General features: G+C 39.2%; 1 protein-coding gene and 1 long non-coding RNA gene across 2 annotated transcripts in view; one reads left to right on the forward strand and one right to left on the reverse strand.

Annotated features, from left to right (window-relative positions):
* LOC136341594 (uncharacterized) overlaps window positions 1–7307 on the forward strand; it is a 58998-nt gene extending 51691 nt beyond the window's left edge. The window contains exon 3 of the long non-coding RNA XR_010732515.1: window positions 7062–7307. This is a non-coding gene — a long non-coding RNA (uncharacterized lncRNA). The remainder of the gene's footprint in view (window positions 1–7061) is intronic.
* LOC136341585 (leukotriene A-4 hydrolase) overlaps window positions 1–27394 on the reverse strand; it is a 289106-nt gene that overhangs the window by 249376 nt on the left and 12336 nt on the right. The gene's annotated exons all lie outside the window — the stretch shown is intronic.

Consider the following 27394-nt stretch of genomic DNA (forward strand, 5'->3'; position numbering starts at 1 on the left):
CCGGGGTTTAATTATACGGTGCGGCCGGCCAATAACGCCACGCATTTAACCTCAGAAACATAAAATCATAATAATTTTTTATCAGCGAGACGACCGATTCGAGATAAAAGCCATTAAAGTTAATTTCTTGTAAAAGCAAACGTTAAAATGCCTCGCGATTATTACTGTAAGAGCATTTGGTCGAAATTAATCACCTTAAAAACACATAAAAACTGCAGTTATCTCATGAGCCATTACCGGGCAAACGACCTTCTGGATGTAAAAAGACTGTCGAAGGCCGAGTTATTGAATAGTTTTGCTAATTCAATTTCGAGTTTTTGCCCTTACGGCACATTTTTTTAATTACCGCAGGTTGATGCAAGCCTTTGTGGATGGACTCGCCCTTTTATGCTTAAAACTTTTAATACCCAAACACACCTATAAAGTTGCCAACTTTAGATTGAAATTATAAAACTTTAAGCAAGTTTGTTTTAGGTTTACAACAGTTTTTCCAAAGTTTTAAAATATTTGTAATTGGTTCTGGCGTAAACTGCTTTACCTTCAATAAAACATTTTCCGGTGGAATATTAAGTGATCGGTTGATTTCGCGGACTTTGTTTTGCCTCTTCGACAAACTATGAGGAAACCGACGGAGTTTATGGCTTTGGCCGGAAACTGCGCCTTCGATTGAAGTCGGCACTCATAATTTTTGCAACGACCTCAGGTCGCACTCCGGCCCTCCAGAAGTTCAACTTGGGCAACCAGGTCTGTTGCGTGCGTCGAACCGAAACCTCGAAATTTTCTCGAAAATCTTCGTAATTTGCGGCCCGACCTCGACATCTCGGGAACTGCCTTTTTGGCGTAGCTCCGGCAGCTCTTTTGATAGAACGTCAAGTCATCGGACGACGCAACACGAAGCCATAACGCGCCTCAGCTGTTTCCCGGAGCTTAATTTTTCGAAAAAAAAGGAAAAAGAGCCTTAACTCTCAAATGCGGCGAATTCTAGAAATTCGTGGTTTATTAGTTAGAAAAGACTTAGCTACAGTTTCACCAAATTGCAAAACGGTAAACTCGATTTCGAGCCAGGAAACTTTTAAGAAAGTTCTGACGGTTTCAAGAACTGAATATTAAAGCAAACCTGCGAATTAAAATTTTTAAACTTTGTTCTGAATTACAGTGGATTTAGTGACATTTTTAGAGGTAGATAGAGCTCACAGCAGGTTACGGATAGAGCTCACTTAAGGTTAGATATTCGCAGAATTTCAACGTTCTAACCTGATTTCAAGCTGCAAGCTCCTTAGAAATTCTGAACAGTTGAAAAACTGAATCTCAAAACAGACTTGCGAATTCAGATTTGCAACTTTGCTCTAAAATACAGTAGATTAATGACACTTTAGAAGGTGTATAACGCTGAAATGGGGCTACAGAGCCAGCTAAATCGAGGGGACATCTGAAGTAAATTCAACGCAGTAACTTGATTTCAATCAAGTAAATTGCTAATGAACTCCTGAAGGATAAATTTTAACTATCAAGACAGACTTGCCAATTAAAACTCATAAGTCTAAACGACAGTCGAAAAATGATATTTTTGGCAACAGATAGAGCTGACAGGGAGCTACACATAGAGCTGTCAGGAAGTTAGAACTTTCGCGAATTTCCATTTAATAATTTTGAGAGAGTTCTACGAAATTCAAAAACTGAGTACCAAAGAATCTCTTGCAGATCAAAATTTGCGCTGAACTACAGAAGCCAGTAATGTCTTCCCATGTAGCGTAGCTTGGGCTCCAGACAGAGGCTACAATTCCGCCAACCGAAACTTCGATGTAGTAAGGTATCCCAGATGAGGAAGCCCAACCTGAGGCTATTCTGACGGATTGGACAATCTGAATAAAAACCTAAATCCGCTAATGCAAATTTGAAATGTTGCTTTCAACATCAGTAGATTGGTGTATTCAGCTGCAGGAAGATCAAGGTTGAAGCTACGATTTCAACGTGGTTTTGGGAAATATCGGAATTCTTTGGATTTTGGATTCTAAGAAGACTTTTAAAAGCTTCTAGAAGTTCTTCAGCAATTTTCAGGCTTCGGTCATTTTCAAATAGATCAATGGGTTTTAACAGCTACACAGAAGAAATCAAAAGCAGCTAAATAATATTGCCAATCGAATTCGTCCTGCATTACTGGCCGATTCCCAGAAGTGTAAAGCATCATATTAGTATTAATAGTAATTAATCATTATGTTATAATGTCCTAAAGTGGGATTTGCCATTCTGGCCGATCGCATCGGATATAGTTATTGGAGTATTAGCTGGTGATTAGTTTCGGATTAATTGGGTTTGCTTCCTGTAATTAGATAACATGCCGTTTGCATGATAAGCACTTCGAACAAAATGTTGAAATCCCCCTGCAATAAATTTAAAAATGTGATTGAAAAGCACGATAACGAAACAAACCCACCTTGCCATTGCGTCCGTCCTACACGGCTTTTACATTTCTCCACATTATCTCTCTGGTAAGGTCTGAGAAGGCGACACCGGCACAAACTATTCAGATCCCCCCTCAAATCATCAATCAGCCCTTCGACAAAATTGATTGATACTTGCCAATTGTTGTATGAAATTTTTATTAATGATGATTTTATATTTTCATTACAACAGTTTTTCCATCAGTGGAAGCTTGTTGCTGCATTCCACTGCCAGATAACACTCGCACGTCATGAATAATGAAACGATATTTCTTCATCTCATTTTCATAGCAATTACACTAGTGCTTTTAGTAATTAGCCGAACACCCATCCTTTTTTCGTAAAAGCACCTAATCCGTATTCAATTAAGTACGTAACACATTTGCAATGCTAATCGCACGAGGTAAACTCATCTACTATAATTTCGGCCTAATGCGAAATCCAAACACGCATTATGATGTTCTGATTAATTAATATTCCTCCTTGTTACTACCGGGAATGGGTTATTTGGAGGAGTTCGTTTCAGTTTAAATGTCGGACAAGAGCTTTTCAGGGGCGTACTTTGAGTTGAAGTGGGAAAGCTCTTTTTCCGCCCAATTCTACAATTAACAAAAAGACGACGGTTACAAAGACCGCAATAGTAGTGTATCTAACAAGTTCGGAAAGTGATATTTTAGCGCTCGTTAACTGCGGTAGCAATTGGGTGCGTTGATAGTTATTTTCCTAGCATGTGCGGAAGCGATACTCCCCGCAAGCGACTTTAATTGCCTGAGCGACGCGAAGCAGTCGAGGAGGGAGGGAAAGACTTTCCGCGCGAGTTGGGAACAACACTTTACTACTGCGAATAAATAGAAATACTTTTTTCAACCAATTTATTTTCAATTTTTTAAATGGAAACTGTAAAAGAAATATAATGAATGTAAGAAAGAACAAAATAAAACAAAATGCCTTCAAAAACTACAGCACGAGTGTGGGAAAAATATTTCCTGCACTCGATACGAGAAAGCACTGGGTTTAACACGCAAATGCGTGCGGCAAAGTGACACTTAAACACAGTAGTAGAGATAGTTAATCGTTTCACAACGCGAAAAAGTAGCAGATTTTTAAGTAAAACACAATCTTCTCCGATTGGAACGGACTAAAATTCCCTCAATTCGAATTTTCTATATTTCTTAAATGCACATTCACTTTCATATGGTCTGCGTCACCCAGTAATAATAATAATTAAATTGTTAAAATTTGGCAAAATAGTGCTTCATAACAGAGTATCAAATAGAGTTTTAATAGAAAAAAAATCACTAACTAAAAAGTTAACAAAGAACGACGTTACTTCGTACAGCAATACAAGCATACACTCTTCGCTGCATGCTTTGCAACAAATGATCAATATCCTCCTGAGGCATTCCATTCCATGTTACCTCAAGGTAGTGTCGTAGATCGTCCAAATTGTTTGGAGACCTCGGTAAATTTCGACTGATCATACCTCAAAGATGTTCGATAGGTGATAGGTCCGGCGACCGTGCAGGCCAAGGCAGCATTTCCAATTGTTCTTGTTCCAGGTACTTCTGAGTAATTTTCGCAGTATACGGTCTTGCATTATCTCGTTGGAAAATGTCATTTGGTGAAGTCAGCATACATACATACGTACAGCCTTGGCCAAATGCATTGAACACCCTGTCTGTTTTACAATTAGAGAAAGATTAATATTTATTGCTTCCTGTGAATAATGCCTGAAACAAGTGAACTAAATCTGCAAAAAAGAGTGCAAATCCAAGTTATGCCTGTGCAAGGATACTCTCAAGTTGAAATTGCTAAGGATTTGAAAGATTCTGGGGGGGGCTGTGCAGTATGCTCTTGGTCGATTTCAGGCAACTGGGTCCTACGCCAGTCGATCAAAATCAAGTTGAAAACATATTACTTCAAAACGCGAAGATGGAAAATTGATCAGGGCTTTATTGGAAGATCGAAAGAAAACATCTGTTCAACTCGTTTGCTGACAATCGAATGGAAAGTGCAAAAAACATTTTTTGCTGGGACAGCAAAAAGACGTTGGCTTGAAAGGCTGTAAAGCTAGAAAAAAGCCTTTGCTCACAAAAACCAATATGAATTCGCTCTACATCTGGGCTTTCAGAGACAGGAATTTACCAATGGAAGATTGGTCAGATGAATCTAACTTTCAGCCAAGTAAAATTGAAGCATATTCAGTAGAAATTCATCGTTTTTAGGAAATATACATTTTATAAACATATGAAATTACTAATCCTTCGTAATCGTTATTTTTATCATTAAACATATATCTCAAACCCTCGAGCTACTTACATTAGGTGACGCAAAAGAAAAGAATATAATCCAAATTTTATTTTGACTATTGTAAAATACGGTGGTGGTAACGTGATGATGTGGGGGTGCATGGTGGTGGGCAAACTAGTGACTTTTAGAGGACGCATGAATTCCGTAAAATCCAGAAACGTTTTGGAAACAGCCTTTGCACTATCAATTTCGGACTTTTTTGGCGACACAATCACGGAGGGACTACAATTTCAACAGGCCAACGCTCCATGGCACAAATCGAAGCATAAAATGAAGTGGTTCGAGGAAAATCACATTGCTCTTCTAGAATGGCCTGCACAGTCCCCTGATGTCAACCCCATCGAAGACTTGTGGAGTTTATTAAAGAGAAAAATACGAAACCGTACTATAATGTCTAAAAATCATTTAAAAAGTGTGTTGCAACAAGAACAGGAAGCAATTTCCTCAGATGAGGGTAAAAAGCTTGTAGACACCACACCTGAGTGTATAGCTGCTGTAATTAAGGCGGAGGGTGGTCTTACAAAATATTAATTAAAAAATAAATAAATAAAAACTTGTACCCTTTACGAATAAAGATAGTTTAATTTGCATTTACCTAGTAGTAATCCAGATACCTGCTGGTGATAGGGATGCTCAATACATTCAGCCAAGGCCGTATGTACACACAAGTGCGTTATCTCTGTTATCTTCTGTAGGTTAAATTGAATGTTAGTGTCCAGCAAATATTTCACACGGGCTAGCGTGATAAAAGTTTTTTTCTTTGTACACGAAATCTTTGATCGTCCAGCCTTCTCACGCTGGCGCATGCCCCGTTATTTTACTCGACTTCTTACCGCACGCGTCGGCAACGTGTCACTTAGAGTCCGCGACTGCGCGCCTTAAAGCCACTTTAAGTACAAACCCCTCTCGTCATCGACTTCTTGAGCCCTCGTCACACCTTTTTCAACTCGGTTCAAGAGCGCTTTCCCTGTTCAAGGGCATGCAGATGCATCCCGGCTGAGTGTCTTGACGTGGATCGCCATTTTTATTAAAAGTGACAGGATAGAATGTAATTTAGTTCATCGAATCCGAATGGGGATCGTTCCCCTTATCTATGAATAATTTATCCGCGTAAGGCAAATCCAAAACTGTCGCAGCCTTTCCATAAAAGTCATTATCCTATTCAGATATGCTACGAGCTGGCAAGTTTAGGGCACATAAAACTGGCTACGTGAAGACGAGCAGCTTTATAGGTTAAAATGCATATAAAATTCAATATACGATGAGAGAGTTGCTGTGTCACTATTTCCCTAGCGGGACACCTTCGTATCGTGGCATCTCATAAATGTAAAAAGGTCGTAAACCCAACTATTATCCAAATTAATGGACTTCTATTCCTCCACTACAATTGTCAACTGCGGATGTGCATTAACAAACAATACCCACTAAAAGTAAGTTGGTCTCCTTTGGCGAGGGTGGAAACACTCGGATAACTTCGGCTACTGAATGAATAAATTAAGACTCCGGTAAATTGAGTGTGTGGGCTTTGCAAGTTTCTTGTTTTATGGTAATTGCCTACCTTGTCTAACAGTTTTCAGTAGCTCTAAAACATGCAACGTTTGCATACAATCATCTTCAAATAGCACTAAGAAGCCAAACTAACACCTAAACTTCGTCGGAAGCCGTAAGCGGACACACCTTACAATAATTACTAATTAACTTTTCATTCCGGCTTAATGTTTACAGTAATGAAAATCGACGTGTAATTTCGGAGTAAATTACCGGTTGAAGCCGACTACAGTTTTGTGATTAACTATTCAATTATTAGGAAACATTCAAATTCAAAGAGCTAACGGTATTTAGAGACGAATTCGTCATCGCAGGTGCGCGAGAGAAGGAGAAAATGGTCTGGCTGATCGAAACGTTTCGGAAACAGAATTGGGTCTGCTGTAGACCCTCGAAATTGGAATACTATTGAAAAAGTGAAGTAGGTTCATTCAAAGAGAAACATCACTATCACGAAAGAGCTGTAGTGATAACGCCCAAACGCACAGTGGTTAATTTCGGAACGTACTTTTGGCACTTGTGGAATAATAGGTTAACACATAATTGCCTCTAATCATGCGGGACATTAAACCAGCTATTAATAGTATTTGCACAAATACTCCCTGTGAACGATGACTCAAATAACTATTCTGCTATGAGCTGATCATCGCTTTTTAACACTTTTATCTCTATTTTGCTCCTGTTCCTCTTTATCTTTACTTACATCCTTATTTTTTCTCTCGATTCGTATTTATGGCTTTCAGGTCTCGCTTCTATTTCTTGCAGATGGACGCATCCTGTAAGCCACCCAACGATCACATCAAAGCGGGACTAAGTTTACCATCCCATCAACGCAGGTGCCTGGATCCCTGAGAGACAGTACCTCTGAGCAAACCATAAAGAAAATCTTAACGTAGAACTTGCCTCATGGAGATCTTAAGCGTCTTCAAAGGCACCAGAATGGAGATCATCCACTATCATTATCCCTTTACTGCTCTTGCAAGTGGGCAATTCGGGATTATCCAGGCAGTGAATGACGTAAGAATTATCATCTACGTGAGTTACAAGTTAGATTCTACGATTGCGCCATGAGGGCTGGTTGACGTATCACTGATGATTGAAAAGTTCCATGACTTTAAGTGTACTTAAAGATTGCCTGGTGCAAACTGCATGTGCCTTTTCGAAGTTGAGTTTACTATGTGAGTCGAAACAGCTTTTTAGGCAATGCATGTCTCGCGCCGCGGAGCGAGGGTAGTTCCACTCCTGTCATGTAATATGATACCACAATTACGTGCCTAAAACATGACGATCTTGAAAATGGTATAAGATAAGAATTCGATAAAAAAAAACGCAGCATTGAAAATTAAACAATTGCGAAACATGATAAATTTTTCAAATGTCACGCGGACATAAATCAGCTGTGCCAGCAGGCCGTCTCCAAGTTTTTACCAAATACTAATCAGTAAGTTGACGGGACTTGTCTTAAATGCTTTTCAAACCATGATAAGTCAGTTTCCCACGGTCCGAGGAAAAGAAATAGCTGCTTTTACATGCTCGACGTCTCAAGTCTTTTTGCCATATATCTACTGTAATATCGCGATATCGTTGTATTGCTTGCCTGTAGCATGTCATACAGCAACCGTTCTTCTATTTCATATAATTTTCAGTATTCTAGATAGTGTTCGCTGCAATGGTGCTTTCTATTATCATATTTTGAGAAGAATTTATTGACATTTTCGGGATATTTTGCGTTGTATTGATGTTTTTCTTTTAGTGATCAATTCCAGCATTGCCTTCCTCATGTCCGCATGAGAGCCATATCTCATTAGTCATCGTTTCGAGCGATTTTTTAAGCCATAGTTCGATTCTGGGATGTGGTTTTATTTTTCACCAATACGAAACCGATATAGATTAATTTCTCGTTCTTGTACTTCTTTCGACTTCCGACGGGTTCTCGAACATTCCTGTGCAGCCTTGTGGGGATGGACGAAACGAAAGGGGAGACGTCAATTAATTGCATTATACATAAATGAGATATTTCTCTCTTCAATATTAATAACTTTGAAGAGCATGTCGATGTGATTAAAAATCTATGCAGCGTTCACATGCTATGTGGCATTTTCGAAAGCACGCAACTCCATTCGCATTTCCTGCAATCCCTGCCTCGTTCAGACGAAAAAAATAGTGTCGCTGTGCTTCGGAAAAATTACTAATTTTACCGCATATTTCCTGATAAATCGACGTTTGCATGCAGTAATTGCCGTGCTTTATAAACCAGATTAATTAAATGTATTACTCTATCGACTGCAGCCGTTTTTCATCGGGCGAAAATATGCGCTTTCCGGCGGAATAATAATAACAGACCGCGATATATCTTTGTGACAAAATATGGCACATTATCTGCAATAAGCCTGTACACTCGCAAGATTAATCGTCCCTGGAAGTCCTAAATAGTAAGTTGGGGAGCACCGGCGAACGCAAATACGATCCTCCTTTACCTATTCAAAATCGCTATTATGCCTCCGAACAGGCCTTAATCCCGCTATTTCTTCATTATCATCGCAGCAATGACAAATTGGCCCTTCAGGGATATTAATCGAACCTCCAGTGTACATTCGCTAGGCCAGGAAAAATGCCAGGAAAACTTTCTTAATGTATATGCACTTAAAAGTTTTATACTGTGCGTTATGGTCTATTTAGTTTTACGCCCCTGTAAATGCCCAGAAATTATGGCCCTATAAAACTTTGAATAACAAGATGCAAATTAGCATTAATGCCCCAAATATACTACACATTGTGCGAATTCGGCAGAGCTTTTGATGGAAGAAAAGTGCTCATCAAAGCTCAAGGTCGCAGTTCATTTTTCAGCCATGGCAAGACTTTTTTCCGGTCGTATTACGCCAATGTTATCTTTCATCATAAATAAACGTTATGTGCCCTCTTAGAAATGCTGCACACTTACACTGGCTAACCTAGGGAAACCCAATAACTCGTCCATTAATTAGAGCGACATAGGAAGTATTCCTCATAGTCCAGCGATTCCTCTCGGTGAAAAATTTAAGTACCAGCTGGAGTAGTGGGTGCGCAGATGTGTCTATGTCGAGGAATGGTTAGGCAGTGTATAGGAACAATAAAAATATTAAGGTCATTGACAGAGCCAGCGAAACAAATAATAATATGCTGCGCAATTACTTGATCAGTTTGGTTGTAAAATATGCTGTTTAGTATAAAGTTTGATAAGAGCTATCTCAGACAGCTGCAGAAAGTCTGTCGCCGCATACAATGTTGTGCAATCATAAACATAAGCGGGGTTATTCGGTTGCATTGTTACGAAATTGTACACTCATTATTTGCCAGATAAGGATGACGAAATTTAATTATTTTTATTGTAGGCTCAGACTTTTCGGAGTCTTTGTTTGCGAGTTTTTTCACCTGGGGTTCGTTAATCCTGGACAAAACGCTGCGTTGTCTAGATTTCCGAGGAACGGCAAATCAAAGCATGATTTCGAAGCAACGACTTTAGCTCAAAGTAATTGTCCACATTCGCCATTTTAAAAGTTTCTGGGACACTTTCGCCCCAGATCGCACTAGGAACAATGTTGCCTCGGGAGGTCCTCATATGTCTCTGCGGTTAGATCTGGGGAGAGTGAGCACTCCAAGATGTTTCAGAAATTGGTAAGATCAGCTACTATCTGCGTTCTTTTCGTGGATTTTCCCTTCCACGTTTTCCATTCTCTAGTTTCACCCAGACTGACTGCTTTTGTTTCATTTGGTAATTTCAAAGCAGTCGCGGGATTACTTTGCTACATATTTTAAAACTCGCAGGACAGTCGTGGATTACTCCCGTAATTCTTCCAGCTTTCTAACTTATTTCGCTTCGGTTCATGCACCTCAGCTGAGGTCCTTCATATTCCATTTATCTGATATAACTGCAGTCACCTACGGCCTCCTTCCACTACTGCACCTCAGGTCCTGCAATCTTGTGTTACAGTTTAAAATTATCCGGTTTTAGTTATTTTCATTATAATTTCAAATTCTGCGAAAACGCGATCGTCCGGTTGTTTAAATACCTCTGCACATCTAGTTCTTCGGCGTTGAATTTCGCCCTTTTAGAGATACCTTCAAGGGCGTAGAGTTCTCTTCTCATTTTATGTTGTGTCGTCACGATGATCAATGTTTTGTTTCTTCTCATCTTCAGCTGTCCATCATTTGCAAGGTTCTCAGAGACACGGTGTTCAGCTATTTTTCTTTTATTTATTTCTCCATCTTCACCATCGTCACCTACATGACGTCGGGCTTCCGTGGATTAAAGTTTTTGAGATCCTCTTGCACGTAGGTAAGATGCATAAAATGCAGTATTGAAACGAGCGATACATCCCCTCTTGCTCGATTTCGAATTCAACAAATTCAAAAACAAGACAAAAACGAAATCAAAGAAATTCACTGCTCTTTCCCCTGTTAGTTAATCGTTCCAAGGACAGAGAAGGACTGAAGGGTTTGTTCTTTATCTTGGCATCTTCTTTTCATCAAGACGAACATGAGTGCCTGATATCACATCCTCATAGAATTATTTATACAAAATTGGCGCTAAATCGAGGCGAACTTCGTAACTTTTCTGGAAGGCCTGGACGTTTTTATTCTTTTTCGATTTCTTTAAGGTGCGTCGGACTTTCGTCAATTTATTTCCACATAAGGAGCTATTAAGAAATAAATTTGAAATTCTTTCTTAGCCTGAGACAGCCGAGTTCAATCAACTGATTTGAGCGTTTTTTTAATATATTTCGCAGCAGGGAAGTCAAGTGTAATAATGCCACTGCTGTAATTATGTCAATATCTATAATGACTAATCGGGAAATCCCATTGCGAGTGGAGAAACGCATTTCCGGTTCAATCAGATTCCGTAATTGCCCAATGTTACCTCGAAATAGGATTGGCATTAACATAATATCTGTGGATGGACCAATTTACCTATACAATTTCCTGGTGCTTTCTAAGTTCTTCCCGGATTTAGGCGTTAAGAAGCGGATCGGTTTCTTGGCGCTACAACCCTCTTGTCATACGAATAAGCGGATGAAAATATCGAGGCCTAAAGAGGCAATAAAAAAATTTAATATATTCAAATCGGCTTTTAGGAGTTGTGCAGCACCCGTTCCCCGTCTTCGCCAACTGCTATCGCACGCATTTCTCGTATGATTAATATATAAAAATGAACGACTTAGCGTATGACGTATGGCGTGCCATACGTCATCGCTTCGGAAGGACAACTTACCGTCATGCAAGACTTGGGTGTAATTTAATATGCGCTGTCAGAGCTAAGGCCATCCCGCACAAATAAAGTAATTGCAACGCTTGAGTCATCCATCACAAAACGTGAAAATTTAGGCGAAAATCCTGAGAGAAGAAAATTTATTTTCATAAACGTGACGGGGCTCCGGATGTTTGCATCGTTTAAGGAGCTTATGTGGATTAGGTTTAATATTTTAAAAGGATGTGGAAGTTTCTTAAGCCTACTACTTTCTACAACTTGGAGGTTTCCTCTGAGAGGGTCCGGCCGATCGTCACACTTTCCTAATTTCCTCCGACGCGCGAATAAAGCCGGTTAGCAAGCTGAGCAACGGACCCCGCCCAACGGTTATCGTGAGATAAAAGTAGGAGAAACACGTCAGTGCAAGGCCAAGTATATTCAATCTTTGAACTATTCCTATTTCCTTTCAATTTCTACGAATAAATAAACGAGAAACGATTGCGAAGGAATTTCCACTCCAAAAACCCTATTTGCAGCGACCCTCTCTCAATAGACTGTTTCGCTCGACTTTTAATGACTTGAAGTGATCTGAATCATGTTATTATTAAAGGGGTAGTCTAGTGTGATGGGTCAGGAAAAAAAGATTTTTTGCGTTTTTCGATGTTTTACGTCCATGGAATTAATATTCCATAGTTTGTTCACGCTATTCCTTCCTTTAGGACTAATAATTATGCTTGAAGCAAGCGCACTAAGAGCATGCGCTAGGGGTTCGTGGTAGATAGATAGGGTATGCATTGGGGTTTTTCCTGCACATGCCTATTTCAATATTCTTCTACAGTATGATTCTGTAGAACGCGATATTTCTCAGCTATTTAGACAAACGCAGTCGCAGACGAATATCGCTTAAATTTCGAGCAAACCATGTTTAATCTAAATCTAAACCGAAAACGGCGACTTTAACCAACAAAGACATGCACGATTTGTAATTATATGATGGATTAGCGATTGAACCACGTCCTGATTTAGTGGAAGACATACGCAGAGCAATAAGGGGTGCTCATTATCACAAATTTTCTACGGACGAAAAACCTTAGCGTCACCTTTGTACAGAGGGTGAACTTTCGTGGTGTAAATGGCAACGGCACAAAACCGAGGGAAATACGCATTCTCATCCGTCCGTGTTGGACGAAGAAAACAGGTTTTGGTGCCGATACATGAAGATTTGAGTCAACCCAATCTTCTCGAGTGATCTCAACACGTAAAACAATAACGAGAGCTTCAACTCTCGTATTTGACACCTAAACACGAATTTTGGTGCAAGGAAACTTGGAGATTGCCAGCCGGACTACTGCATGTATATTCAACGAAGGTAACACACCTATTTTGAAGATGTTCTACACAATGGGAAGCGTACTTGGTTCAGAAAGCTTAGATTTCCTCCAACAAACAGACCAGCGCAGCTCCCACGGCTCGAAAGCACTTCGCATCGCCAGAAAATTATTCTACTTTTTTAAATCGAACCTTTTCAGGAAAAAAATTTGCCCAATCATATGCGACGGTTTTTGAGAAAAAAATTAAAAACGTTCTTATTTTCAGACGTTTACGTCAGACTACCTCCTTAAGTTAGATCAGCCCATTTACTTATGAGCTGCAATCAATTCGTCAATCAACCGGAACGCGTCGTTGTGTCCTAAGCTCAGTTAGAAGTCCAGTTAGTGAAATTTCTTGGAACATGTCTTTCGTTAGATAATATAAGTGGAGACACAAAGGCATTTACTCTGGAAAAGAGTTTTTGAGAATTATGGCCAGGAACGGAAATGATGGAATTAGTTGAGGCAGAAAATACTCGTACGAGTATAGGGTCGGGGATGAAGACGTCTGGAATGATTAGAGACAAAAAAAATCCTAATTTAGAAATATTTCACTTCCAAAAGAAATTCCTCCAACTTGAGAGATCAATCATGTATTATTGTTTTGCTGGAATTTGCCACGTACCCCTGGCGTAATACTACAGCTTGTCTGTTCCTCTTAGACTCAAACACTAAGAGCAACGTATAATCTCGCGTCTCCCGAAACGAATCTCAACTCGTTACCGCTTCCATAAAATATTTTATTTTACTGTATAGAGCACCGTCTTAAGTTAATCTTTAGAGCAAAAGATAAAGATGTTAATCCCAAATCCAGGGCTTTGGTGTAAGTTCGCAGTGTCTGATTTACATTGCTGCTGTTAAGACTTAAATAAAACTTTTGGGTGGGACGGGACATTTTAATCTTTGAAATAAGTTATACTGCTTGCCATTGAGCTCAAGTTTGGCCCGAAGTTGAATCAAACCGAGCGGAAGAAGTTTCGAGAGTAACATTTGCGTCTTTCGGTTTTAATTTTTAATTAACTATCGACCGTCCGGGACACCCCACGCAAATTTCGTACACAACATCCTCCTTCTAGGCAATTTGTTTATGCGTGTGTTCGAAAGATCCAATAGCACGATAAAATATGAGTTTAACACGGAACGTTATCAAAATGATGGAAATTTTTGTCAGCACATGGGTTTTATCGCTTCAGATAGAAACGCACGCACGCAATCCAACAGCAAAATAGATTTTTTTTTTTTTTTTTTTTTTATTATCAAAGCTCGCATTACGATACTGACTCACGCCCTTAAAGATCCTTTAAGAGAACTAAATAGAGTTGTCGCAGTACATACAGGAACAAGAACCTGCTAAAGGAAGCATGAAATGATAAAAAGGTCCGCAGTATCGAAGTTTCATGAAATATTTATGAAACTACGGCTTGATTGACAGTTAATTCATCTCGAGCGTCGATAATATGAGGGAAGGCAGCTTAAAAACTATCGACGTCTTCTCTCTGGTGAAGTGTCGGCATTTATTAATAAAAAAAAAAAAAGAGCTGAGTGGATAGAGTCAGACCCGATATTGTGCCTTAATAAAATATTCAGTGGAGAGAAGGGATATTAGGGAATCAATCAAACTGATACATAGATCAATCACCAACTTTCTTCCCTCCCTGAAGGGGAAGCCTTGAGGAGATTTTGCAATGCAGTTTTCTTTCAAAGAGAATTTCCTTTTGAAATCAACTAGCATTCTGCAATTATTACGTCCCAATTAAATAATGATAGTCCGCCTAAGGTCACAGCTCGGATTTTTGCTTGTTACACATTGCAGCTTGTCTTTCAATGATTAATATGGGACTTAATAATACACGGCACATAAGAGATATAAGTAATTGATTTTAAATTAATAAGGTGGCCTTTTATGTTATACACAAGGCTTAGTCATAATGTCTTGTATTTTCTTCCTTTGGGCGTGGCTTGAGCTAAGGGATTAAGTATAATGGGATATATGTAGTGTAATATAGTATGCAGTGGAAACTGGGTCAGGATAATTAAATAAATAAAAAATAAGCAGATTAATATAGGAAATTGGTTTCTATTTTTTGCGTCTGCGCGGCTTATCCATATTGGAAAATTTTACGCGGAACTCACGGTCCTCAAGACCTTCCAGTTGGAGCCGTTTCGTCTCAAACGCCTCTAAATTTCAAAAAGTTGAATGTCCCGGGTGACCGTTCGAGGCCACGATTGGTCAGATGGGTCGGCGGTCTCTACGAGCAATTGCTGTAAATGTTTTTGCAAACAACGTTCAAGTTCTTTGTTTTTGTCCACTTACTTGTTTGGTTGAACTTTAATATGTAGGTAGTTGTTCAGTTTATATGTTGTCGCTTTTTTTGCCTTTGTTGCATTTAAAATTAAAAAAGAAAAAATTCATTCGACATGGGGTTTTACGCTTATGTTGTTTGTTTCAGTGTGACTTTGACCAATCGTAGATTCGAACGGTTACGCAGGACGTTGAAATTTTTAAAATTTGGAAGCGTTTCGAGCCGAAACGGCTCTAATTGTAATAGTAGAATAAAATATTGAAAAAAATGCGGAATGATGGCCGGTCTTGAGTGGAATAACTTTCATGTAAAAGCTTTCCCACTGGATAATACGTGCAGTCGCGAAAAAATCAAATCCAATTTCCCATGTTAATCTCCTATATCCCGGGTGCGCCCGGGCACCCGGTATGTGCATTTTACGATAATAGTTTCGCAAATAACTCTTTACTAAAGAAATCTTCAATAGATTTGCAGCAATATTCAAATGATTCAGAAGAGAACGTTTACATTGGTTCATAGAGTTTATCAAAATTCGCTAATTTTTAATGCAGATTTTTCAAACTAATTAACCCGTATTTTGTACACCCTGTCAGCTCTTCTTCTAGGCGTTTCTCTCCGGGATGGAAATCGATGCTTTATCTCCAAATGCGACTGAATTTTCATAAGTCCCTCTTCGTGCATGGAACCCAGATCAAGATTTGTTGAATGTATTCTCAACAAATCATAGAGCTTAAGATTCGTGGTTTTTTGTGAATGACAGGTGCGTCAATTCGTTCTCGATTGTGCAATTTGGACCAGCTTCTGCGGTGGTTTTCAAGTTATACGAAAGACTCACACGTCCTGGTAACAGTTCCAATCTCCTTTGACGAAACTAAACTTATCTAATGAAAGTCGCACGTATGAATTCCGTTTTAATTCGAATTAAGCCTGGTTTTAATTACCTTTATTTTTACGGCTTTAATTTATGTATGTTACACGGTAAACGTATATGAAATGTAAACTGGCGTGTAGTATCGCGAAGTGATAAATTATTTAAGTCGAATTAAGAGTAAATGCCCGAAATTCATCTAAAGCCCTAAATATTAACACAATGAAAAATTTTACTGCCAGGGAGTGAATCAAAAATACTATTTCCTAAAATTATATGACCGCCTCCTAAAATCCAGCCAGAGTGTATTATGAATGGGTGCGCGTCACTTTATGGCTTATATGGAAATAGCTATTTTATTCCCGGAATAAAGTTTTTATTTATTTTTTCTTAAATTCTATCTAAACTCGTAAAACAACTTCCATCTCAGTAAGTAAAATATTTATTGCCCGATGTGTTGCCGTTTTATTTTCCTCCCTAAAGTTTCTGGAGTTTGGTCGTCGTTTTGCTCTAATAAAGCTGTTATCTCCTCCTAGGTGCTATCAAATCGAGTATATATACCCCATTTATATTATTATTTTATGTATTGAAGTGTGACAATGGAAGTGTTTTATATTACTGCAGCTCAATCCTGCGGTCGTAAATGTGAAACGACAAAGACCGAAATGGATTGGTTCGTCTGGCAAATTAACAGTCTATGCGCTCGGCCGATGGACCATTATGTTCCTAATAAAGGAAAACGTACCTACATGTGCATGAAAGCTCAGAAAAATAGTAATAAATGACGAAGTTGACATGGAAGCCTTTTCGAGGTACACTTTTTCAACTAGAAATAAAACTCCTTCGACAGAGAAAACCGACGAAAGGGCTTCAAAAATACTCTTTTCATTTCCGTGGATGTGCAGACATATGTAGCTGCAATAAAAATAAAAACATAAAACTTCCTTCAGCCGCTTCAAAAGTAAAGTTACGGAATCCCCTGGAACAACAAACACAAACAAACGAGAGAGATACGTCGTTATTAGTGTGCAATCGATGAAAATGAGACCGAACGCTGTTTATTTTTAAAATTAGATGCTGAAAACGGATATCTGGTTGAAGTTAAAAGAAACGTGTCAACCTTAATCAATAGAACCATGAAAAGGAGTTGTAGGGATCGATGTTTATCTAAAACGCAAGCGAAACATAGCGACTGCAACTTCAAAGAGACTAAATATAACCATTAGCATAATGGCATTACTTAAGTTGAGTGTTTATGCAACGAAGAGATCCTACTTTAGATGACAAAATGAGTATGATGTATCGATTTTGGGATCTTCAATGTTTCTACCGGTATTAATCGCATTCTCAAAACAATCCTCCAATGCCAGTATAAATATGTCCCAGCACATCGAAAGGTGAGATCGTGAAGTGAGCTTTTAAGTTTCGATAACTTGAAAATTTGCGATTTGAAAAAGTACCTGACAGTGGTACGTGCCACGACAGCTTTCAAGCTCCGAAAAACGAAATCCCCACCGCATATTCAATTAACTTCAATTTTCAATTGCAGTTAAGTTTATTTTTCAACCTTAAGACTCTGACTTCTCATTTAAAATTACAAATACTCGCACTTCTCAACTGTACTTTAAAATAGGATTTTAAGTTTCAAATTCCTCGCTTTCCTCACTGAAAACTAAGTATTATAATCTCCAATTTTCCTCACATTTAAACTCCAATTATCTCGTTTTCCCATTTCCATCTTCGTTTTGCCAATCCGCGTACAGAAATTCTCTTCAAATTTAAAAACGTAGTATCCTCAATTCAAGTTTCCTTACTGTTCAACTCTAATTAGAGACGTTTTTCCACCCGAAGAGAATTATTATTTCACTAGAGAGTATCAACTGAAAATACCCTCACATTTTCAAGTCAACAAATCAAATCCTAGTCTCTTGAGCCTGTCACATACTCACTTTTCAATTACTAAAGGATTATAGTAATTAATATTGAGCGCAGATTTGAACTGATAACGCACATTCCAGGACAAAAAATAATTAGTTTTGTCCACTGGAACGCCCCCACTTCAGCTTTGAAACCTTCAGTCTTACGCGTACGGTGTTCCCTAATCTTGGTCAAGCTTGGCAAAAGTGCAATATAACAAGGGCTGGAAGGTGCTTTCCAGTCACCCGATGCTTCGCTCTGTATTTACCCTTAAGATAGAAACATAGTGAAGGGTAAGGACATGGGGAGTCGCACCTCGCCTGACACCTCGACGTTCACTTGCACCGTCCAGCGATGATGAATCAGCTAAAGTTGTTTACTGAGCGTCGCACCTCGCCCCTCACAGCAGCGAAGTGCTTGAAACTTGCTCTGTGATTGGTTCTCGCAACCCTCCGCTCCTTCCGTACGGCAACAGCGCACGTTGCGTTTAATCAGCAGTCCTCCATATGTTCGGTCCGATAAAAGCATCTAATGTACGTTGAGGGTAGAGAAGCGGAACATGGGGGCGCTTCTTGAGGGCCCACGTCAAATTTCACATAAACAAAGAACAATCAATAATAGCCATCATATCAAGGTGTTTGCCGTGTCGCTATCACTATCTGAATCGGACGACATTTTCACTACCTCTGTGGTTGTAAGAAACTAGACAAATGAGCTACGATAAACGATGACGTTTAATTCTTGGGGAGGTGGTTGGCGAGGTGAACATCGAAGTACCCAGCGAGGGGCGATGCTTCGCTATGTTTTTATCTATGTTACTGTGTTAAGACTCAAGTCTCAAATTTTAAAGGGTTTCTGAGTTGAGCTGAAAAGTGAGGATTTGAGTGGGTCAAAAAGTAAACGTGTTCCTTTCAGCTTGCAGACCGTTTAAAACTAAAAATTCTCTGATCCGTATAATGCCAGTTCTGCATGGAAAAACGCCCTTATTATTCTGTTCCGGAATTCTATAATCACGAGCAAGACGATACCTACTCACTTTCAACTCTATCGAAGCACCGTTTTCAAGTCGAATCGCCCCTATTTTCCACCACAATAACGCTGCAGTCGCTAGATTTTAGGCTCGCAACTACTTCATCGAAACGTTAACAAGGGTGTTCGACCGCACCCTTACTAAAGGGCGCAACTCCATTACGCCCACAACTCCTGCTGGTGTGTTACTTTAAAAAAATAAAAGGAAGAACTTCCCACGGAATTTTCGCCGTGACTCAAAAGGTCTCCAGAGTGTTCGGATGAAATGAGCAGGATTGAGCAGTTGGATGTGTTCGGGTAGATGTTGCGGGGCAACAAACTTTGTGGTTGTTTTATACCCTTCTACGTAGTAAATAAACCTAATACAACAACGATTTAATTTCCGAAAGCAGACGCAGTCCCATTACTCTGATCTGCAATAGGTGAACGTTGTAGCGCAAATAGCACGTAAGTGGCCTTTATGAGGGCATAGAGCCGAAATGTAGTTTGGGCATTAAATCTTTGGGACATTCGTTTCGGTTATGGGATGAGTATTTCTGACTGAGCTGCTCTCTCCATTTGACTGCATCGGATGGTCACATTCAATTGCTCACGTTCCGAGCGCGTTTCCTGTCGTTAATTTTTACAACTCCTGCAATTACTGCGAATGACGCCACTTTATGTACCTACATGCGACTTTTACTCTCCCTATGTCAGCTGCACCGTTTCCGAATTAAATGCATTGTTCGGGATTTAATGCCGAGACACTGTTTAGCGGCAATTCCCTTGCTCTTCTCACTAATGGATTAGAAAAGTTTACGGAAGCCACTTCTCGAATAAATGGACTGTAAAAGTTGTCCATATTTTTTAAATCCCTGTAATAGAGGAAAGTTCTTGTCCAAGTTATTTTAACCTTCTAAATACACATTCTTCGAAGGGTTTCTGTGCACGCTTTCAATTTCCCAATTCGCTAAAACCCTTAAGGTTTTAATACTCTTAGCCAAAGTGCTAATAGATGTTTGCTCAGCTAAACTAAAAGCTCGACCTTCGCCGGTTATTGTTTTTAGTGGCCATTACCCGCAAAAATATTAAAGCTCGACCCAGTTCTGGATGCCATTTTTATTAAATTAAAAAACTTTTCAAATGCGCCTCTGAAGTTTGTCTTTTGTGGATCTCTGATGTTAATTCTTTCTTTTTCCGAAGAAGAGCGCTTTAGCGAATTTGTCGAGAAACTTTGTGTATAAATTATAGCGAAATTCTTGCGCTGAATTGTTAACCTCTCGCGTCAATAAAACAGCTTATATAATTGTAAAATTTCCACCGTAAATCGGATTAAACAAGATTATGGTACGGCCATATTGGGCTCGCGGGCCGTAGGTGTTTTCACGAGCAAAGCGATGAGATTCTTGCAAAACACCTAAAAATGCTGAAAACTTATTAAATATTCACTTTGTGCTCAAGCCGAGGGAAATTAAAAATTGATAATTGCAACATATCTCCTCGTTTGCTCGACTCATTTTGAATAAATGTCAAATTCATGTGGATAGATTTTTAAATTTACGTCTTCGATAATTGCGTCTCAGTGCGTTTAGCACTAATCCCGATCTGATCTTGAATATTTAAGGCTAAATTACTAGCGAATCGTGGCCGTAGGTTACCGAGGATCTTGATCTTATGATTTGACAGTAAAACATGCCCACACATTAAGCCTCGGTGGTCTCGCCGAGAAACGCCACTGCGAAATCACATCAAACCCTACAATGTATGTAAACCATATGTTTATAAAACACTTGCCAATGTTTATTAAATACATAATCGAAAAGCTGAACCAACGTTTTTATAAAGACATCTTTATGAAAATGATAACGGGCAGATGGTGATCTGCGGGCCACGCGCTTGTTGTATGTCAGTCAATTTTTACGATAACACCGATATAATGGAATCGATATTATTAAAAAATACTTACTTTGTCAGTGGTAATTGGTTTTTTATGGGATTTGCCAACAGAAATACGACTGGATCGTTTTAGCTTATTAAAGTATCGCGTGATGGTGCTATTTAGTAGGCACGAAAATTTTATGTGCCTTGATCGGATTTATCTAATATTACGCTAGGCAGACAATTTATCATTCAATTTGTATGTGCCCTACATTCAACATCAATTTGTACGTGTAGTGAGGAAATATGGCATGTCCTCTTACCCAAATCACCGTCCAGGATCCACCCAGTACGCAAACGCTACATAATTTACCATAGGTGGAATCAAAAGTTGTCCTTTATAGCGCTTAGACATAGAAATGGTATTATTGATTGCGTGCGTCGGTGACTTGGTTTGAGAACACTTTTCGTTCGAAACCCGCCGAATGTTAAATCGAAGATGTGGTTTCTCTTTAGGGGACGAAGATGACGTCCTTTGGAGGCATTCGCGGATCTCGTATAGTCCGAAAGTTGGGTATTTATTGGAATTCCTGCCAGGTCCCGTGGGAATCCGACGATAACTCTGAGCAACTTCCTTTGATTCGGCACTCTAACGCGAACTGACACCTCTTGATTTGGAACAGACTGTGTAGGAGGATAGTTCCAGAAGTGCCCTTGAGTAACAATTAAAGAGCAAAGAAATTTTGTAAACGCACTGCGTGACACACACAAGAGAACATCCCGTAAAAATAGTTTTATTCAAAACATTTTCGGTATGTGTGTTTGTGGGAAAGCAAAAAACGATTAAATTTTCAGCAATATTTATCAATGTATTTACGAGTTTTCAGGAATTTTAGGTCTTTTTTTAATTATAAAAATTACAATAAAACATCAACAATATGACTGCAAAATATCATTTATTGGTGTATAGCGTGTTTAGAAAGTGATTTTAGATTAATCAAATTGTCCAGACGCAGAATTCAGCGAAACTTTCATCAATTGGGGGAGTTTGAAAGACTTCGAATAACGGGGCTACTGGAGGCCGGTCGGTCATTTAGGGAAATCGCCACTAGATTGAACCGTAGTGTAAACACTATACTGGCATGATTCCAAGAAGGGCGAACAGGCAGAAGTATTGAACGATTTCGAGGAACTACAGGACGCCAAGATCGCCACCTTCAAATTATGGCCCTGAGAGATAGGTTCCTCTCGTCGAAGACGCTGTCAAAGCAATCATTTGCTGAGTGTGGAAGACCCATTGGGATTCGAACCATTTAACGTCGAAAAGAAGTTTTGCACTGATTTCCTGACATCCTCATCTTGTGTTACCCCTCACCTTAAATCATCGTCAAAATCAACTGCAGTAGTGTAGAGAACGGATACATTGGAATTTGAAATGAAATAATATTGTGTTTAATGACAAATCCAGATTCTATTTGGGTATGCATGATACCTTGGCAAGAGTAGGAAGAAAACGGTGTGAAAGACAGTATCCTCATTTTACAAACAAAATGACATTTGTATCAGACTGTTGGGGTAACGGTTTGGGGTGCTACTGCACATGATACCAAGTCACCATTAATTTTCATTAGAAGCAGTATGACAGCCCAACGATCTACCCAAAAAATTCTGCATCCTCATCTCGTGTCTTATCTGGAAACACTTGTTAATTCAGGTTTCCAGCAAATCAATATGCAACCATATGTGGCTAAAGTGACTATGGACTTATTTCAACAAAATGCGATGGATTTGCTACTTTGGCCACCTCGATCTCCAGGCCTCTCACCGATTGAACATGGACAAGATATCGTAGGTGGAAGGTTGCATAATTTACCCCATACCCCAGAAACCCTAGCGGCGCTATGTCATGCTGTGAAATTGGCCTGGAATGAGATCCCTCAGGGGTACATCAATCACTTCATTAGATCCATGCCTAGACGTGTACAGGAATGTATAAAACACCGCGGAGAACCGAAAAATTATATATATTTTTTTATTTTAAACAATTGAATGTTTAATTTTTTAATGAAGTATTTGTTTCAACGTAAGAAACGTGCACACCAAAAATTATTTAAACAAAATCATTTTTACGGGGTGTTCTCTTTTGTATGTCACGCAGTATATTACATTATTTTTCAACAATAGTTTCATGTGAAACGGACACATTTTTGCCAGCAATGTTCTATACCCCATTTATAATAAGAAGCTTTGAATGCTTGAAAATGAGTATCAAGCTCGGACTCCATCTCTTTATTGGAAAATCTCTTTCCACCAAGTCATTTTTTCAAATTTGGAAACAGAAGATAATCTGAAGGGGCTAAATCTGGCGGATAGAATGGGTGAGGAGAATATTAGAAACTAAGTTGATGATTTTGGGCATCGCTATGGCGGAAGTGTGAACTGGTGCGTTTTCTTGATCAAACAAGACTTTCTTTTTCGCCAAACGTGGTCGCTTTTTCCTAATTTTTTCGCTCAAACGCTGGAATAATTTTTTATAATATTCTTCGTTTGTTGGTTTTTCCCTTAGGGAGATAGTCAATAAAAATTATCCCACGGGCATCCGAAAAAACTGACGCCTTCACCTTTCCCGAATATGGAATGTTGTTCACCTTCTTAGGAGCCGACTTTCTCCTTTGAATCTATTGTTTGGAGTGCTCGTTCGTCTCAGATGTGAAATGAAGTACCCAGGTTTCATCCATCGTTATGGATCGACGTAAAAACTCGGTTTTATTGCCACTAAGCTTTGCCAAATACTTCATTGAAACATCCTCACTGCGCTGTTTTTGATCAATTGTGAGCAATCGCAACACCTATTTTGAGCACCTCTTTCTTATATCCAATTGTTAAGTCAAAATGCGATGTGCAGTCATTTTTTAAGTGCCCATTTTTTATTATAGTTTTGTGAATTTTCGCCACAAAATCTAGAGTGGTTAGATCTGGAGCGCCATCGGGTCGATCACTACTGAATTCGTCTTGGCAGCCGTGTTTAAACTCTACGTTTCGATATTTTACAGTTGTCAACGAAGGAACAAATTCCTCAGAAGAGAATATAACTCCGCTTTGATGTTGGATGGACTAAGACGTTTGAAATGAAAGTATTGAATCACGTACCGATGATCAATTTTTTTAATGTTCACAAAGCCCTCAAAGAGGTTCACTGAAAACTGCTCGAAAACGAGTCCAAATCAACGTAGGATCTCCCAAATTGTAGCTTTTTGATATGGGCAAAGTTTTTACAAAAAAATCGCCATCTATATGTCAGGTCGGGCACTTCTAGGACTAGCCTCGTACCCCTCCAATAAGATTCAACGAAAATATGGGCGAAAGAAAGAGCTCATTCGAGTTCCTGTAAATCTAAATGAAGGAGGCAACACCTGTGTATTTCATCTATGAGGGTCGAACAAAATACAACCTGACAGATCACCTGGCATTCTCCATTTAAGAGATTTATGTCGTTCTCACGAATGAGCTCTATATCCGCTGGATTAGGCAGTAGCCGATTCAAGTTTCAATACGAGAATGTCCAGAGTAAAAAATTCTTTGAACTTTGAATTATGGAGGGTTTTAAGGTTCGAGCCTTGACGCAGCGCGTTGAGTACCCCTCACAAGATAGAGGAATATAGAGGGACATTGAGGAATTTGTTGCTGTGCCGAATTACGATCTCGAGGGCACCGTCATTGGCACGTCAGTTACATGTTCTCGAATGGGAAATCACCTTTAGGCCTTATATGGAGTGAAGAGAGATAACATATCCAACTTGGAAATATATTCTGGAGTGTCGACGCTTTCGTAGTTAAAAATTTAAAATGCTCGTAGTATTGAAGACAAAGCAAGGGTCTCTAAAGCCACCATGGCCGAATTTCTCATTTTTCCTCTAAGTATCCGCCTTTTCGACATATACATTTTTAAACAAATTCCTAACGGGTAATTTACCCTGAGCACGAAAGAAGTGTTTGCTTTTTGCTTTTTTTCACTAAAAACCTTGCTTGCATAAAACTGTTATCAGGGAAACAGGTGAAATATCCTTTGTTCCCGGTTCCGTGTGCTTAACTGTGCAGATTAAATTTGTATTTTTAATTATTGTTCTTTGGACTAAACGTTGCACTTTGAATCGATTTAGGTCAGCTCGTGTTTTAAGCAAGGACTATTCAACAAAAGTAGCTTATTAAGCTGCAGATTAAAATGCAACAAACCAGTAAATAAAAATGATTAATCCAGTGGGCGGACGATCCATTCAGGCTTGCTGGCCAATAAAACATTTTCGGGTGGAAAACCGCAGATTACTAGAACTAAATTGTTAATGTCCTCATAAAAATTCCGAAATGTATTATTCCGCCGAACGGCCATAAATAAATCAAAAGCCGATCCAAACAGGGGGTGTATTTTCGAGCAGAAGAAAAAATGCGATTTGTCAAAGTCCGTTGAAAAAGTGATAAAAAATATATTAAAATAAATCTTATTTAAATAAGTCGTGTTTTCTCGGTGATGATGTATTGGGGTTGGGTTCAGAACGGTAGTTTGTTACTGTGCGGGATTCGGATTTATGGCGCATTAAATTTGATGCTTTTTCAGACAGGGACTTGTCAATGGAACCTACAACTGATGGTGGTTGGTATAACATTTAGTTTCAGTCCCCTGTTAACGGTAGTCTCGACGAAATAACACTTGGAGGATAGGCCTCGTCGAGAGACACGCAGGGATCACGCAGTCTCGAGGTCTCTTTGCCATTTATCATCACGGCTAAAATAATATTTGGACACCCACACCTCAGTTCATCTCCGAATCAGCACAATTATTAGCATTGACGCACCGAAAGAAAATTGTCAAAAATACATGATGGAACCTAGATAATTGAAGAACAACTTGAAGGTCTTTCGTCTGACTCTATTCTCATATACGGTGTCCAAAAAGAGTATTCAAATGAAACAGTTCAAAGAGAGAGGGTCGCTCGTGTATTTTTACCATAAAAGTTTTAATGCGAAAGTGGATAGAGGCAGAGATTTGCATCTAACATTCATCGATCGCAGAGGAATGACGCGGAAGGGATCATGCAAGCAAGATTGTCTCGAGTTGGTTGGTGGAACTGCAGGGTCCTTTGAAATGTGTGTTCCGTAAGGCCAACAAGCTCTAATGAAAATAAAATGGTTGCACGTGGTCTCTTCCGCAAATTAAACATATAAATGAAGAATCGTTCCCTTGATAGCAATTGAGCCGCTGCAATTTCCCAATTGCATCTAATCAAACCACGGGTTTCTAATGGGTACGTCTCTAACTGTACTCCATCAAGGTCCCAATCAGCCCATATCCCATTATACTCTCTGGCTCCGTCAGTTGGGCAGGTACTATAATTTAACCTACGCGGGACCCCCGGAAAAAATTACAGACAATTTAACGACTCTATTCTTCGAAGGTTGTTAATACATTCTGCGAGATATCTGCCGATCTAACTACTGTATTACTACCTTAGACAAGATCTCGTTAATCATCATTTTTAAAACGATCTCGCTTACGAAATTGACCGTCAGCATAAATTACCGACCACTGTAAGTTTCTATTGCCAACGGTCGCTCCTTATATTATTATGTCGACCAGAAAGCGTGATAAAGCAAAATTGTTTCTGTTGGTCGTCTACTTTATGGCAACCAGATCCATTTTTGATTAGAATAAAAAGCGACGTCTAAAATTTGCAGATAAGTGCTTCCAGGTTGCGCAACAGTCCTGGTGCTTGACCTCACTGAAGGCAAACTGCCACAAACATGCATTTCCATCGTTACTGCATTGCAAAACGAGAACAACTCCATGTCGTGCGATATCGTCATATTTTAAAAATGGTTTATGGCTGAAACTTGTCCCATTGTGTCTTAATTATTAATTAAAAATGGCCACTTTGTTTTATCGGGCCATGGAAATATCGTCCGAGAATTGCAGACAAACTTATAAGGTCAGTTTTAATCTGGCAGTTGAGGGCTATAGAGTCCGAGCATGCGATACCACGATTAATCAGATATGAAAAATTATGTGCTCCCAGCTAAAAATCGTTAGTCGTACGTCGGAGAAAGGATATGGTAGTCGTGAAATTGTTACAATGTTGGTCCTAACTGCTTTAAACGTGCCCTTCTAAGTACTTTTAGTGGTAACAATATTATTTAAGCTGATAACACTGAGCTTTATGCTGCAAAACTTCAAGTTCTTGCTTATTTCTTTAGATTAGCGGTGTCTTGCAATTTTCTGACCAACGTTTCCTGCTTAACGAGGGTCTGCATTAAAACTTTAATGACAACCGCAAATCGACCGAAAGCTTTATTGAAACTAAACAGCAATTTTTGCTGGCGGCTCGTCCATAAGGGAATATTAAGAATCACCGGGAAACTCCAAAATTTAACAATCCATGAATATACCCAGGTGCCATATGAAGTCCTGCATCAATTATATCTTAATTTTTCCTTAAAGAAAGTTTAGCTTTAATGAGTGCTTCGGCGAAGGCCGCCGC

This window comes from Euwallacea fornicatus, chromosome 10 (genome assembly GCF_040115645.1).
Source record: "Euwallacea fornicatus isolate EFF26 chromosome 10, ASM4011564v1, whole genome shotgun sequence".
In the NCBI taxonomy this organism is placed as follows: domain Eukaryota; kingdom Metazoa; phylum Arthropoda; class Insecta; order Coleoptera; family Curculionidae; genus Euwallacea; species Euwallacea fornicatus.